Consider the following 15352-nt stretch of genomic DNA (forward strand, 5'->3'; position numbering starts at 1 on the left):
TCAATATTTGGATTTGTGGAGCCACGTGTGCATTTTGTCCATTTAGTGGCCTAGCTCGAGGAGGAGTGACTTGCTGGCGAGGAGGCCGTCTTTGATTACCATTTCCTTGATAGCGTCGTGGATGGGGGCAATAATACATGCCGTGACCTACCTCTCCACAGTTGTAGCAAATGTACTCACGTGCTTGCCTTTGTCCTTCTTGTCTATTTCGTTCATTTCCTGGCTGGGGAGCCCTTACACCTTGAACCAGATTGATGGACAGTCTCTCTAGTTGATTGGTGATTTGTTGAAGTAATTCTTGTTGAGAGGACTCTTGGTTTATTGCTCCTGTCCCTGCTACTACCCTTGCCGTAGGTTGAGCTAGCGGTGGAGGCTCCATTCCCCCTTGTAGTTGAGCTTGGAATTAACTTCCTATCCTTCTCCCTTGCATAAGTCATAGCTTTATCAAAGGTATCTGGGAATTTACCTTTTACCTTTTCTCGAAGGATGGGGTAAAGCCCTGCCAGGAAACAATCCTTATTTAGGCATTCTGGCGCCCTTTCTCCTTCACCTAGTGATGCACACCATTTCTCCCACAGGTTGGAAAACTTTCCTTCATAGCTTCTATAGTCATTGGGTGATGTTTGGCGTAGCTCTAAGAGCTGTCTCCATATCTCCTCTGGAGGCTCATGGCGGCGAAATTCTTCGATGAAGGCCATCTTTAAGGACTCCCAGTCTCTTCTTTCTTCAGGTGCCAAAGTTTGATACCATAATTTTGCACCTTCCCTCAAGACCAAAGGAAAGGCCCTTAACTTAGTAGCTTTGTCATCCATTCCTGATACCAGAAAGGCCATTTCCAAATTATCCAAAAAGTCTGGAGCAACCTCCCCAGGCTTACCATAAAAATTAGGGAAGGCCATAAGTGAGAGAGTAAACAATTACACAAACGGCTCCAATTTATTTTAAAATAGAGTATGGTAATTACAATTTGGAGCTTTAGCACAACTTAGCTCAAAATAGGATGAAGATCGACACATCAAAGGAATGGTAATAGTCTAGTAAGGGTAGAATGACAAGATGAGGAGAGCGCAAGATTTCCCCAAGTCTCTCGGCTCCAAACAACAGGGCTATTCTTTGCTGATAAAATATTTTTCTATCAATACAAATATTCACATGGATATGACGCACAAAATGGAAAGGAAACATGCGGGGATCATCATTCTCATTATTGGCATCCATACTTACACACAAGAGCCTAGCTTAGTTGCACCACCTTGGGACCAATGAGCCTGATCAGCCACAGAAGGTCAGCACCTCGGATCACTTCGACTCTTCCTGATGCATCTGTGAAGACGTAAGGCGTGATGGCAACACTTTGTACAATGATGAGCCTTTTAGCAAGCAACAATTGGATGCTATTACCATAATCAGCATGACGAATGAAAGTGACACCATTAATGTGCAGCACATCATCAACTAAGATAGTTTCCTTAGATTGAGATAACTTCTTGAAAATTAGCAGCAAAGGTAGGGCAGGGAGGCTTTTCACCCGGTCTCCAAAGCACTTTGGACAATATCCAAAGTGATCTTCACGCGGACAGGAGGTTGGCTTGGGATTGGTGGTGTCTGGATTCACAAAGTGCACTGGGAGCACTCGCAGACGGGCGGCAATCTTGTAGGCAAGCCTTCGCCTCTTTGCTTCAGGAGGATTTAGGGGTGAGAGTCCTGGTTGCAAGTTGGAGGTTGAAGTTGGTTGCTCACTAGCCTTTTTCTTGCCTGTAGTGGTCATGTAATCCCTTATTAATGAGATTAAGCCAAATGTTACCTTACGCTTGAGCACGCGCTGCGGCCTTGGGCCACTTAGGTGTAGAGGTGATCTTCCTCCTCTTAGTCGGCTCCTCAGGAAAGAGAGGTCTGGTGATGCTTTCTCTTCCCTTAATGTGTGTCACAGTACCTTCGTGTATGTTGATGTAGAATATTTCAAGCTCGTGTGCGTTGGAGGTTTCTGGAGCACTCATAGGTTGAGAGGAGAGGTATATCAAGCTCTTCTTCTTACTCTCCTTCGTTGGCGACGATCACGAACAAGGCATGTAGAAGAACTTACTTCTTGAATTTCGATGACACTGCAACCTGGTAACAAGACCTCGATGAAAGCTTTTAAGGCCTCTAAAGCCTCCTCCTCTTCTGTTCTCCAATTTGCAAACTCCTCACGCCATTCGTCCATGTTGTAGATTGCACATCTTCATTGCTTGTGGACTGAAGGTCTGTGTAGCCCTCCTCCGTGGGGGCACCAAAATGATAGCGGGAAAAAGAGCAGTGCAATCGGGTGGCCTCTATACTCGTGCACACTCCACAAACCATGCCTCATGCAAACAAGCAAAGAACAAAACAAAGGGGGCACCACCCTAAATTAAGAGGTTTAGGGACCTCACACATAGTGCACATAGGCAAGTGAGACTTCTGGCATTATGATGGCATCAAAACATATGGCAAAACACATAGAAACGAATCTTAGGGACCTTATGTAGCATATATATACACAAGACATCAGCTTAACAATACAACGGCATCTGATCATACATAACAAGGATATAGAGAAGCAAGCCAAGGATGGCATAATCCCTTGTCAAAAACAATCAACCCAGCAAGTAGGTATGATCCTACTAGCAACACATCAATACCTTAGAGAATGATAGCGAGGATGGTGGCCATGGAGCATGAGAGAAGACTCCTTATTTAGGTTTTAGGGCTAGTAATGTAGCATACGAGAGGGAGAGAGAGAGAGGGACAGAGAGTAGAGCTCCATCCATAGCTCCTCGTTGTGAGCAATGTCGTCATAGCTTCATTGCTTGGTGAAGTGGGTGAAGTGTTGGTTTTGGGTGAGAGAAGGCCTCCTTATATAGGTTTCTGAGAGGGTTTAGGATTAGGGATAAACATGCTTAAATCCGCTGATTGGGGTTACTTTTTGCTTAGGGTGGTCAACAGATTGAGGTCACCTGATATGTCACCATCAAGATATTGTCTAGAGTGATGTGAGAGGGGAGGGTAAATGCTGATTTTTCTGATTGTGACACATGGGGATAAGGCCTTGACCAGCATTTAAGAGCAGGTAAGGTGGCTGTTGAAACTGGAGGTTCTGCACATGTCAGGGGGGGATCTGCGGGGGGGAGGTGGCAGCTGGGTCCTCCTGAATATCAAATTCTCAAAAAATCCTCAACCATGGCTTCTTTTGACATGTGTTCTTTGAAAGAATCAGCATGTCTCTTTTCAACTCAAAAGTCTTTATCCTTGTTGACTCACCTTTACCATAAGATTTTCCCCTTTTCTCCTCCTGTAACTGCATTGTTGATGCCCAATCACTGCTTCTAGTAACAGTGAACTGTTACCTACCAAATACTTATGGTGCAGTAAAAAGTATTTACCATGGATAAAAAAAGTTACTGTAGGTAAAAAGTGATTTGTATTTACCATGTAGGTGAAAAATATTTACTATAGGTAAAAAATATTTACTGTGGTAAAAAATATTTACTATCGGTAAAAAGGTGAAAACTGAGTATGCTGTGCTGTGAGTCCACACGAACATCCTCGTGTAAATTTCACTAGAAATTCACACCTAGAATGGGCTATTCTGTAAGATATAGGTTGTAGGCATGCATAAGAGCTCGTTCCCACGTATCTTCTGTCCATGGCACTTTTTACTCGTTGGTGCTTGTGAAGTAGATTTTTCTTCTCTTTCGAGATCCCTTGGACTAGAGTATCCTCATCTCCCCAACAACTGACTGTGCCTTTATTGCATCTTCAGAAGGGGTCCTAAAAACCATGCATCAGTGAGGATGGCCAGTAGATTTGCGATGATCACTTTTTGGCTGGCCGCTTACCGAGAAGGCTCAAGTGCCATCACTCTTGCCAGCCAAATGACAAGCTACCGCTCCAATCAAGTTGCTTGCTTTCTGCTCCCACCATCCACAAGAAGATTTAGAAATTTTCTCATGTAGGAAAAGGGAGCCTTTCAAGTGTTTTTCATACAATGCATAACATCATGAGCTTCTGCTCAGGAGGCACCGCATACCTAGCTAGGTATGATTGGGGGCAAGGGACCACCGACCCCCCCACCGGGCCAGCGGTCCCCTACCCCAAATCGTACCTAGTTAGGTATGTCGTGCCTCCCTCACAGAAGCTCATGATGTTGAGGTAAGTCATAATGTGGGAATTATTGTGAGAATCTGTCCAAAACTTATTGTGATCATTGAGCTATTCTTTGCCGTGTGATGTGCTCAATAGTGCAGGCTTGATGGTTGCCCCTCTGGTTACATGCCTAGCAGGGGTTGGAGCACTCTTTTGCTAAGGCTATCTCGCTCTTCTAATTAAATCCTTTCGCCACCCTTTAAGGTCTTCATTTCTAGCTAATCTATGATCAAATCTTCCTTCACTGCCAGACTGTCTAATGCATCGAGCAGGCCAGAGATGGTGGACTAGAACCTGGCAGAGCACACGAAGTTTTGGACAAATTATCACAAAAATTCCCACAGTGTTACTTACCTTAACATCATGAGCTTCTATGAGGGAGGCACCACATATGTAGCTAGGTACGATTGGGGGCAGGGGACCGCCGGCCCGGTGGGGGGCCACAGGTCCCCTGCCCCCAATCGTACTTAGCTAGGTATGTGGTGCCTCTTGAGCAGAAGCTCATGATGTTATTCATTGTATGAAAAACACTTGAAAAGACTTCGTTTTTGTACATGAGAAAATTTATAAATCTTCTTGTGGAGATGGCAAGCTAGCAACTGTAGCTCCAATGGGTAGACAAAAGTTGATGGCCATTTGGGAAAGTTGTGGCCTCCTTAGTGAAAAGGCTATGGACGGTTGGAAGATGATGGAAGTATCGTGGTCGGAGACTGGCCAAGGAACTTAAGGATCAAATTCCTGATCTTCAGCTTCCTAACTAGTCATAGATTCTGCAACATTGTCCCTTTGAAGCTATCGAGAGCAAGTCATCAATATGGCTCTCACCTTCATCAAGCTCTTCCATCACCAAGAAGCAGATGTGCATCCTATGGGTTTGTCTTGCTGCTGTAAAAAAAACCACCATTCTCTACAAGCTCATTGACAAGCTTGGCAAGGTCATGTCTACCATTCCAACCATAGTGTTTATTAATGTTGAAATGTGGAGTACAAGAACATCAGTTTCACAATGTGGGATATTAGGGTTCAAGATATGATTCACCCTCTTTGGAGGCTCTACTTTGAGAATATCCAAGGATTGATCATGGACAATATGAGATGAAGCATGTGGTGGAAGCTTGTGTTGAACTTCATAGAGTGTTTAATGGGGATGAGCTACGGGATATTGTGCTTATTGTCTTCGAAAAGAAGCAAGATCTTCCCAATGCTATGAATGATAGACAAATTGGGCTACACTTTCTTCGTCAACGCCACTTGCATATTCCCAAAGTACATGTGCCATAGCAAGCAAAGGTCTTTATGAGGGTTTGAATTGGCTCTCTTTGCATGAGATGGATTTGGCTTTTGGGACAAACTCACATTTAATGTATTATGCTCAACAGCTTGTTATGAGAGAGAGAGAGAGAGAGAGAGAGAGAGAGAGAGAGAGAGAGAGAGAGAGAGAGAGAGAGAGAGAGAGGTACCCATGTCTTTCTCTAATACACGATAAGCTTCAACACCTATGCATCAAAAAGGTACTGTAAGAACTAGGGAAAACTAGACTAGAGATCCTCCCCCCAACCTCCGATTATATAGGCAGGCTCCTAGCCCCTTGCCCTAGACAGATCCCCTGTCCACACTATCTAGCCTGGCCCTTGGCCGTAGTCCATGAACTTAGGTTTGGGCCTTGCCTCTACAAAACCCTTGTCCTGACATTACTCCCCCCTAAAGAAGAGTTTTCATCTTCGAAAACAAAAGTGGGAAACTTCTTCTTAAGAACACTAATGTTTTCCCAAGTGGCACCTTCTTCAGGTTGGTCTTTCCACTTGATTAAGGCTTGTTGTCGTACGTGATGTTGTGTACGCAACTCATGATAATCCAGAACACGTTCAGGTTCATGCGGTAAGATAGGAGGTTCAATGTAATCAACCAAAACCTATTGGTCAATGACATTGTCATCCCCATGTAAGCTGTCGTAGACGGCTTACATGAAACACCGGATAAATGCGAGAATGTGAAGGTAGTAATAGTTTGTAGGCACGATCACCGACTCGCTTGAGTATTTTGAAAGGCCCACAATATCGGGGAGATAATTTAGGTGTCGGTCTAGTTTTCAAGCTTTCTGAATGTTCTAGCACACGTAAAAATACTTCCTCCCCATCTTCGAAGGTAACTTGCCGATGTTTCTCCTCAGCGTATTTCTTATACCGATCCTGTGCTTGCCGGACATTCTGACAAGCAAGTTTCAGCATATCCATGTGGTCTTGGAGAAAATCCTTAACCTGTTGGAGTTTTTCGGTTGCCAACCCCACCGTAATTGGTGACCTAGGTTGAAACCCGTACATGAGCATGAAAGGACTAAAACCTGTTGTGACATGCTTAGAACTGTTGTAGGAAAACTCGAGAATAGGTAAGTATTCTTCTCAGTCTGACAGTTTTTTGCTTATGTATGCTCTTAGCATATCCTCTAGCACCTGGTTAACCCGTTTTGTTTGACCATTCGTTTCTGGATGATCAGCTATACTGAGGTTTAGTTGTGTACCCAATCGTTTAAATACAGCTCTCCAAAAGTGGCTATTAAACTTGGGATCATGGTCACTAACAATGTTACTTGGCAAACCATACAATTTGTATAGATTGTCCACAAATAACTTGGTTAGTTCCGATGTCTTAACCGTTGATTTGGTCGGAATAAACTTACATAGTTTAGTCAACCTGTCTACGACCACCCATACTGAGTCATGACCTCGTATAGTGGTTGATAAACCTACAATAAAATCCATAGAGATACTTTCCCATTTTCCATCGGGAATCTCCAGAGGATGTAAGAGTCCTCCTGCTTTCAGGTGCTCTGCCTTGTTAACTTGACATTTTTGGCAATGCAAAACATAAGCTTGAACAAAGCCATGTAGACATAGCCAATAAAACCGTTGTCGTACGAGAGAATAAGTTTTTTGAATCCCCGGGTGCCCTGCACTTGGACTATCATGACATTCATAAAGAATTTGGCGCCGAATGTCTGTGTCCGTCGATACACAAACTCTCCCCTTGTGGAGTGGGTACCCATTGTCGATGGTAAGATGCTTCAATCGCTGTAGTTCATCACTTGATAAAGGAGAACTAGGTGTGGAGGTTAACTGTACACTACCTTCATTGGAGTGAGAAGGATCCCTCTTTTGAACATGGCTCCACACCTTGGAATATGCTTCATCTTGCTCATATTTGCCCTTGAGAGAATCTAAAAATTCACTATGAAGTTCCATGAACAAGAGCAAATTGATCTCTGGCATTCGACTTAGAGCGTCTGCCACTACATTGTATCAGCCTTTGGGATACCTTAATCTGGTGTCTATTCCTGAAGGATCTCGGCCCACCTGGCTTTTCGACCCTTTAAATCTGTTTGTTGTGTAAACCATTTGATGCTTTCATGGTCAAACACAATCTCAAACTTAGCACCATACAGATAATGCCGCCATGTCTTTAAGGCAGACACTATTGCATAGAGTTCGCGTTCGTAAGCAGAATAGTTCTGCTGAGCTGCATCAAGCTTCTTACTTTCAAATGCAATCGGCCGTCCGTCTTGTAACACGATTGCTCCAATAGCACGATCACTAGCATCCGTTTTCAAAACGAATCGTTTCAAAGGATCTACAATAGCCAGTATAGGAGATGTAGCTAATGCATCCTTGAGCGTATCGAAACTGTGTTGTTGAGCGGATCCCCACTGAAAAGCTTTACCTTTGCTTTTTAGTTGATCAGTCATAAGAACAGCAATTTGAGCATAGTTTTTAACGAATCTTCGGTAAAAACCTGCAAATCCTAAAAATATATGTAATTCTTCCAGATTTTTAGGAGGAGGCCATTTCTTGATGGTATCCACTTTGGATTGATCCATGTATAGGCCATTAGTTGAAAATAATGAATTTCATCTTTGAGAAAATCACATTTAGATTCCTTGGCATATAACTTGTTTGTGCGTAACAACTCAAATACCTGCCTGAGATGTTGTAAGTGTTCTTCTTCACAAGCACTATAAACTAGAATGTCATCGAGGAAAACAATGACAAATTTGCCCAAATATGGCTTCAAGACACTATCCATAAGTGTCATGAATGTTGCAGGCGCATTGGTTAACCCAAAGGGCATCACGAAAAACTCATAGTGTCCAAACCGTGTTCGGAATGCAGTCTTAGGTATATCGGCCCGGACTTGGTGATATCCTAACCGCAAGTCGATTTTCGTAAAAATGGGAGCATGAGTTAGCTTATCAAATAACTCATCTACTCTTGGCAATGGGTAGTTGTTCTTAACTGTAACCGCATTTAAGCCCCGGTAGTCTACGCACATGCGCATACTGTCGTCCTTTTTCTTCACTAAAAGGATAGACGAAGCCCATGGTGAAATATTGGGTTGTATAAACCCTCTGCTAAGGTAGTCAGCAAGCTGACATTCCACCTCAGTAGCCTCTGAGTAACTCATACGGTAAGGTGGTTTACTAACAGGTTTACAACCTGCAGCCACGTCAATGCTATGTTGTACTGAGCGTGTCGGTGGTAATCCTGATGGAAAATCATTAGGAAATACATCTTGAAATTCCTTTAATAATTTTTGTAATTGATTAGCAACGTTTGCTTGTGTAGAATTAGCAATTGGTGGAATAGAGGAGAGAGAAGCATGCGGCGTTGAGGAATGTTCAACAGACTCAATGTTAGAAAGAAAATGAGACAGTGAGTAACACAAGAAAACCTGTTCTATTTCATAATCAGAAACGAGTTGCATAAGCTCAACAGTACAAATCAGTGGCAATGAAGGTATATCCTTTTCTCCTAACAACAACACATGTGCGCCATGGGATTCAAACATCAAACTGTTGTGCTCATAGCTACACTTCAGTGATGGTCCTAGGCTACGCAACCACTCCCTACCAAGAACCACATCAGCCCTTTCCATGTTCATAACCTGAAAATCCAAACAAGTAGAGTACCCTTGTACTTCCAATGGAATAGCTCGGCATTGAGTATCCCATATTTCAGTATCATGTCCATTCATCATTGCTACCTTGTAGCGGTGGGTACTCGGAGTTTGAGGCAGTTTGAGCTTTTTCACCAATCCATAATTGATGAAATTGTGAGTAGCACCATCATCTACCAAGATGCGCACCTTGTGCCCTTGCAGATATCCATGCATACATACTAACTCATGTGGTCCAAAGGTTTGTTGCCACATGGAAGCTGTGAGACAGCATTCATGCACCACCTCAGTGTGTGTTACTTCCACTGTGGAGAATTTTGAGGAAGACTCAAGAGGTAGTAGTTGCACCGTGTGCACTGATTTCTCCTTCGTCTGAGCAGCAGATTTCTCCTTGGGACAATCCTTTTTCCCATGGCCTCTTCCTAAACATTGAAAACATAACTTCTCTTTCTTGGCTTTATCAAAATCCTCAGGAGAGAGAGGACCCATGGACCCCTTGGGTTTTTTAGATGCATCTGAATTAGCAACTATAAATTTTCTTTTATTGTGCCCGTACTGAGTGCGTGTATTACCATGTATACTAGAAGGCACGTTACTATTATGTGTTTTCTTATCATCAGGGTCATCATGAATATGTGCTTTCACTATGGCTTCCTCAAGTGTTTTAGGGTCTTGGGTCTTTACATACTTCTTAAGCTCTGGTGTCAGACCTCGTATGAACCCTCGTATTTGTTGAAAGGTATCCAAGCCTTGCAACTTGAGGATAACGTCTCGATAGTGAGAGATATATTCAAGGAGTGATGGGTATTGGCGCATGGAACATGTGTTCCAAGCCGTCCAATTCCGATCGGCCTCGTTTGTAGGCAAAAATTCCTTGCTAAAAATTGATTCAAAGGCTGCCCAACTCTGTGGTATGATGTTCTTCTCCTTGAGAGACATCCACCATTTGTAGGCCTTGCCTTCCAGAGTTAAGCTCGTTTGCAAAGCTCTGACTGCATCCGGAGTACGCCGTAAGGCGTGAATTCCATCCCATTTGCTGAGAAAGATGTTCACTGCATCCTTATTGCGGTCTTGGTCTTCGCCCTCAAAAACTGGTGGTTTAAATTTCTTTAACAAGTCATCCACCTCTTTGGCAGTGAGAGTATGCAATGTATCATTAAGTGGGCCTTGCCCTTGTGTTCCAATGTGCTCATGCATGTGGCAAGACTCTTAGACTGCTGATGCATTAATTGAATTACTAATGTGGAAAGTTTAGTAACATTTTCATTTAAAGCTTTAAAATTTTCATCCATGACTGTCATGCGTGTCTGAAGTGCACGAAATTCTTGAATATCGAGCAATTCGTAAGAATCTTCTCCTGCCGTAGCATTGCGGGTACTCTCCTTGAGAGGATCCGGCCGCGGGTCATCATTGGTAGGATTAGGAGTACTTTGCGCAAAATCGAATGTCATATTGATATCCGAATCCATGGCTACACAATGCGGTGAAAGAAGTACTCAGAAAAAAATACCTGATGTTGAGAGCATTCGCCAAGTATAGGAGCTTTGCTAACTCCACTTGTGCATCGTAGCACCTGATCGTCAAAAAAGAAAGAACTTGCACAATCGGCATAGAAAGCGAACTCCGAGAAATCACCCTTGGCTCACAAGACGATTGAAATCTTGTAGTGGAGATGGTTGAATCGTCACCGCTTTGAAGAAGCTTGATAGTTGAAAGCTTTCGTAATCAATGCACGATTATGTTGCATAAACGCCAATCGAAACCGTCACAAGTGTAAAAATATGCAAAAATCTGGAAATTCCGCAAGGACTGAGCGGAATTGTGAGCCGTCAAGCTCGAGGGAAAGCCGACATGGCTTGATGCTTGCACCGATGAAGAGGGTTCTTGCTTGTGACTTGCCTTGCTTGTGGGAAAGACTACCAAGAAGGGCAAAGGATCAAAAAATTGAACTAATTGGCCATGCCATGTGAAAAGAAAACAAATTTTTGACGAATTCTGTCGCAGTAGCGTGAGCAAAAGACGTGAGTAGAAGGGGAGATATGTGCGGCTTGCACATCAACAATTAGGCCAAGGGCTCCTGGAATCTCCCCATTGAAGCCATGGCACTCCTCCCAAGCCCCAAATTGCGCGATTTTGTGCACCACACAGCAGCGTCCAAAACGAGAAACGGTACCCGAATTAGTAAAGAAAGACGGCTATTTTGGGAAAATCTCTAAAAAGAGCACGGTTCACACCTTAAAGCCCTCCTTTTAGGAGCCAAAATTGAGAACGCCTAGAGAGAGAGAGAGTGGAAGGGAAACCTCCTAGGCCACCTAAACTCTGATACCAGTGTAAGAACTAGGGAAAACTAGACTAGAGATCCTCCTCCCAACCTCCCATTATATAGGCGGGCTCCTAGCCCCTTGCCCTAGACGGATCCCCTGTCCACACTGTCTAGCCCGGCCCTTGGCCGTAGTCCATGACCATCCTAGTCCTTAGGTTTGGGCCTTGCCCCTACAGAACCCTTGTCCTGACAGGTACTTACCAATATAGCTATAAAATCCTTGTACATATCAAATCCGTGTTCTAGCTTTCAAAAATTAGGTGATCCAAATGACGTAGCATTCAGATAATCATCCTCAACATGCATTGAGTCACCATCATCAGCCAACTTCAAGGGCTCACTTAAAGCAGTGTGTGTTCAGGAAAAGTGTGTCTTAGCTTATAATGTGGATTGCGAGAAAGAGGACAAGGAAAATAGTGTAGATTAGTAAAAATGAGCTTAACGCTTCATTTTTCCTCTTCGACAGTCCACAAAAAAGAATTATGTCTGGTTAAAGGTTTTCTTTTTCAAATACTGGATGGGATAGCCACAACATGCTTGTTCAATTGTAGGATCATTTGCTATCATAAAAAATGGTGGAGAAGTTAAAGCAACTAGGACAACTTGCATTAAAATTCTACAGATTTCAAATTGCAGTTGTATCATTTTGGTCTTTTTAGTGTACTTGTTTGTGAAGGTAAGGATTTATGGTGTTTTTATATTATCTACTATTTTATTCATCTAGTACTTGAAGTCAATGTGACTTTAGCATTCGCTACGACATCAAAGTTATGCTTAATTATACAACTTAGACTTTGCACTTTGTGTATGAAGCATGGATTATGAAAACTTGGCTTATTTGGGGATTAGTTAGTTGAAGGCATATGGTGTGATACAGTGTGTACTGTGCTTTGCAGTAGTAAATGCTACCCATTGTTGTTGTGCAATTTGGTAGTATGTGGTCCAGCTTCCTTTTCAAGCCATGTGCAATTTTGTTTGCTCTAAGTCTCTTACACTAGTGAATACCTCCATTCAAGATTGTTTTGCTTCACAAAAAATGCTTTTTCCAGTCGCATCCTTCTAAAACAAGTGCCTTAGTAACCCCAAACAACATTCTTTTAATGGTTATTGCTATGAATAGCAATATCTTTACACTATACAATTCTTACCATTCATCACTAATAACCATCTCTGTATTGTTTTGAGATGTTTGAAGGTAGCAAAAACATTTTCCTCAGAAATCCCTGTGCAAAGGATATGCCAGCGTTCGCATGTACGATTTTGAGTTAATTCAAGACAAGTTCTAAGGAGCATTTTTTTAAGAAAAGATAGCAAAACATTTTTGTGCTTGTCTACTTGGCAAACACCTTACTCCTTTTTTTAATGTATGGGGCATGATTGGTAGTTTTCTCACTTAATAAATTTACTTGCACGATAATTCCTAGGTGGCAAGCCTCATCATTCAATCAATTGTTTTAACAAGAATACATAAATCCCATTAAGAAAATCCTAAACAAGAGACAATACAAAATAGCTTGTATCTTTTGGCATTCCTACACTAATTCTCGTCAAATCTTAGCTAGGTTTTTACTTGAAGGAAGGCCATACTGCTAGGTGCTCTTTTTCGATGCATAGGCCTGACCGCAGGATCTCACAACGTGGATGTTGGACACGTGTGGACTTATGTAATGTATCGTCCATCTTTAGAACTAGGTTCGATTTGGTGTCTTCTACTATTGCTTTGCCATATGAGTGTACGATCGTCTAGGTTACGTTTTGCTGCTATTCTCAATGTGTGGATGTCGACCATACCTTGTTGCAAGTTTTTTTTTCAATGCTATTACCTTTCAAACCAAGGGCTAGTAGATTCATTGTTGGATTGCTGAACGTAATCATTTTCTGATTTGTATGCATGGTCATGAGCCCTATTATGGGCTGCTTCATCGAAACAAGGTTGGCATGGACTTGCCCAATAGTTGGCCCTTTACCAATTAGCGAGAGATTGTACTCGTTCAACAGCAAGTGCAGCCAAATTATGATGTATTAGCTGATGTAGGCCAATCGTCCAAGCAATGTGGGAAACTAGAGGATGCTAAACTTCCATTGTTTGTGATAGCCGTGCATTTGCCATTGAAGGAAAGGTGCTCCATAGATACATCATTTTTCTGTGGGAAGGCCCAAACAAGCACATTAGTCGGTACTTGAATTTTGACTTGGTCGATATTGAGTGGACTGCCACAATTAGTGTAGTTGTGCCTGAACCTTTTATTGAAGAGTATGCTCAGAAGGTGGGAATTGGCTCATTTGTGCGGATTGATAGTCCACTTGTGAAGGAGAAGAATGCCAATGACAGAGGCACCGCTTTGTTCATGCTCTATGTAAATGACTCCACAAAGATACGTGCTAGTGAGCCATTCCCAGTGTCAATAGCATTCTTTCCAGAGACAAGCATTTGCAAATTCTTGGATGAGTTGCCAAGCCGTGAGGGTGCCGGTGGCCGAGCTCCTATGACCACTTTAGCATTTGTTGTTTTGTAGAAACATAGCTTGTCCGCAAAGCTTGGATCAAATGGCGGGGACTTCCTTGTGCCGATGGCTCTAAGCCTTTTGATACAACTTCTGTTACTGTCTTGAGCTACATCTGTATGGTCCTGTGAATTAGAAATTATCTTATTGTTGTTGTTTTGGCCTACTAGGTTAGCTTCGTCAACTTGTCATGTTTGTTACCAGAACTAGTCTTGCTTGGTTGGCCTCGACAAAGACATACCTAGTGTTAATAGACACACATTGTGAATTTGAGGCAGTAGAGTGCACTAGAAAACATTAGGGAGACCCAAAAAATGGGCAAAATCCCACTCTAGTTTAGGCCAAACGCAATTTGAAATTAGAGGAAACACCTATGAATGTGGCAACAGGTGGAAAATGGGGTAGTAGAGGTAAACATACAGGATTACGTTCAAATTACAATGTATTCAAAATTGAATGCATTTTGAAAGTAAGTCCAATTGAAGTTATCAAAATGTATATGAATGCGACCACATTAAGCTGAAACGTGGAAGACAAGACGAGGAAGACGTTATCAGGATTTAGAAGATTTCATATTTTTCCTATTTCTTTTAGGTATGTTTTTTTCGTACAGTACGGTGGGTGAGCTTGCAAGGTGTTGTTTCCTGTGGAGCTTGTGGTATTATACTTACAAATCATTGATTTTTCTATTATTCTTGCTACATGTAATGTTCTACAAGTGACGAGAGGTGCAAAAATGAAGTTTTCAACATAAGGTTTGAAGCAAAGAACATCATTACGCATCTTTGAAGGAGGGTCTAGTTGCTACCGCCCCAATTGATATAGTAAGTACTACACTCTTATCTTGCTTGACATAGCCGTATGTCAAACATCTGATCAAATTCGTTTTCCCACTGCTTGGGGTTCCTATGACAATGTGCAAACCTTTTGTGGTAGTCACCAAGTGATTGTATATATTTTGTTGTTCGTTTGTGAGTGTCAAACCAGCAACACTAGCAAATTCTGTTAGTACAACCAATGACTTCACGCGATGGTGACTTGTGTCCAGGACATTATCTGATGAAGCTATCAATGTTTCATTTTCTTTGTGCAACGCAGTCTTCTGGATGATCATTTGGACAAGTTGGTCTATAAGATCAGAGATTAGCATGTTCCGTTGTGTGTACTCTGTAATGTACATCTCCAAGTCTTCATTGCTTTGAATTGGATTCCTTATTTGACACTCCATGAAGTAGGATGATGATGCGATGTATTTCTAGGTGATATTTGTTTGGCCTCTGTATGAAAGGATGTACAACAAAGCAGTACATTATAAAAGAAAGCCTCTATGTGGTGTCCTCGATGGTATTCTGTGAATTTGGTGAGCCCTTTTTTATGTGTGATGGTGTTCCCATATTTGTCTGTTGTGCTCAAC

General features: G+C 42.3%; 1 pseudogene; it reads left to right on the forward strand.

Annotated features, from left to right (window-relative positions):
* The first annotated feature begins 4978 nt into the window (after positions 1-4978).
* Positions 4979-13950, forward strand: LOC147445585 (ADP-ribosylation factor 1 pseudogene; annotated as a pseudogene).
* The last annotated feature ends 1402 nt before the right edge of the window (positions 13951-15352 follow it).

Source organism: Adiantum capillus-veneris, chromosome 12 (genome assembly GCF_014529385.1).
Source record: "Adiantum capillus-veneris isolate H3 chromosome 12, ASM1452938v2, whole genome shotgun sequence".
NCBI classification, from domain to species: domain Eukaryota; kingdom Viridiplantae; phylum Streptophyta; class Polypodiopsida; order Polypodiales; family Pteridaceae; genus Adiantum; species Adiantum capillus-veneris.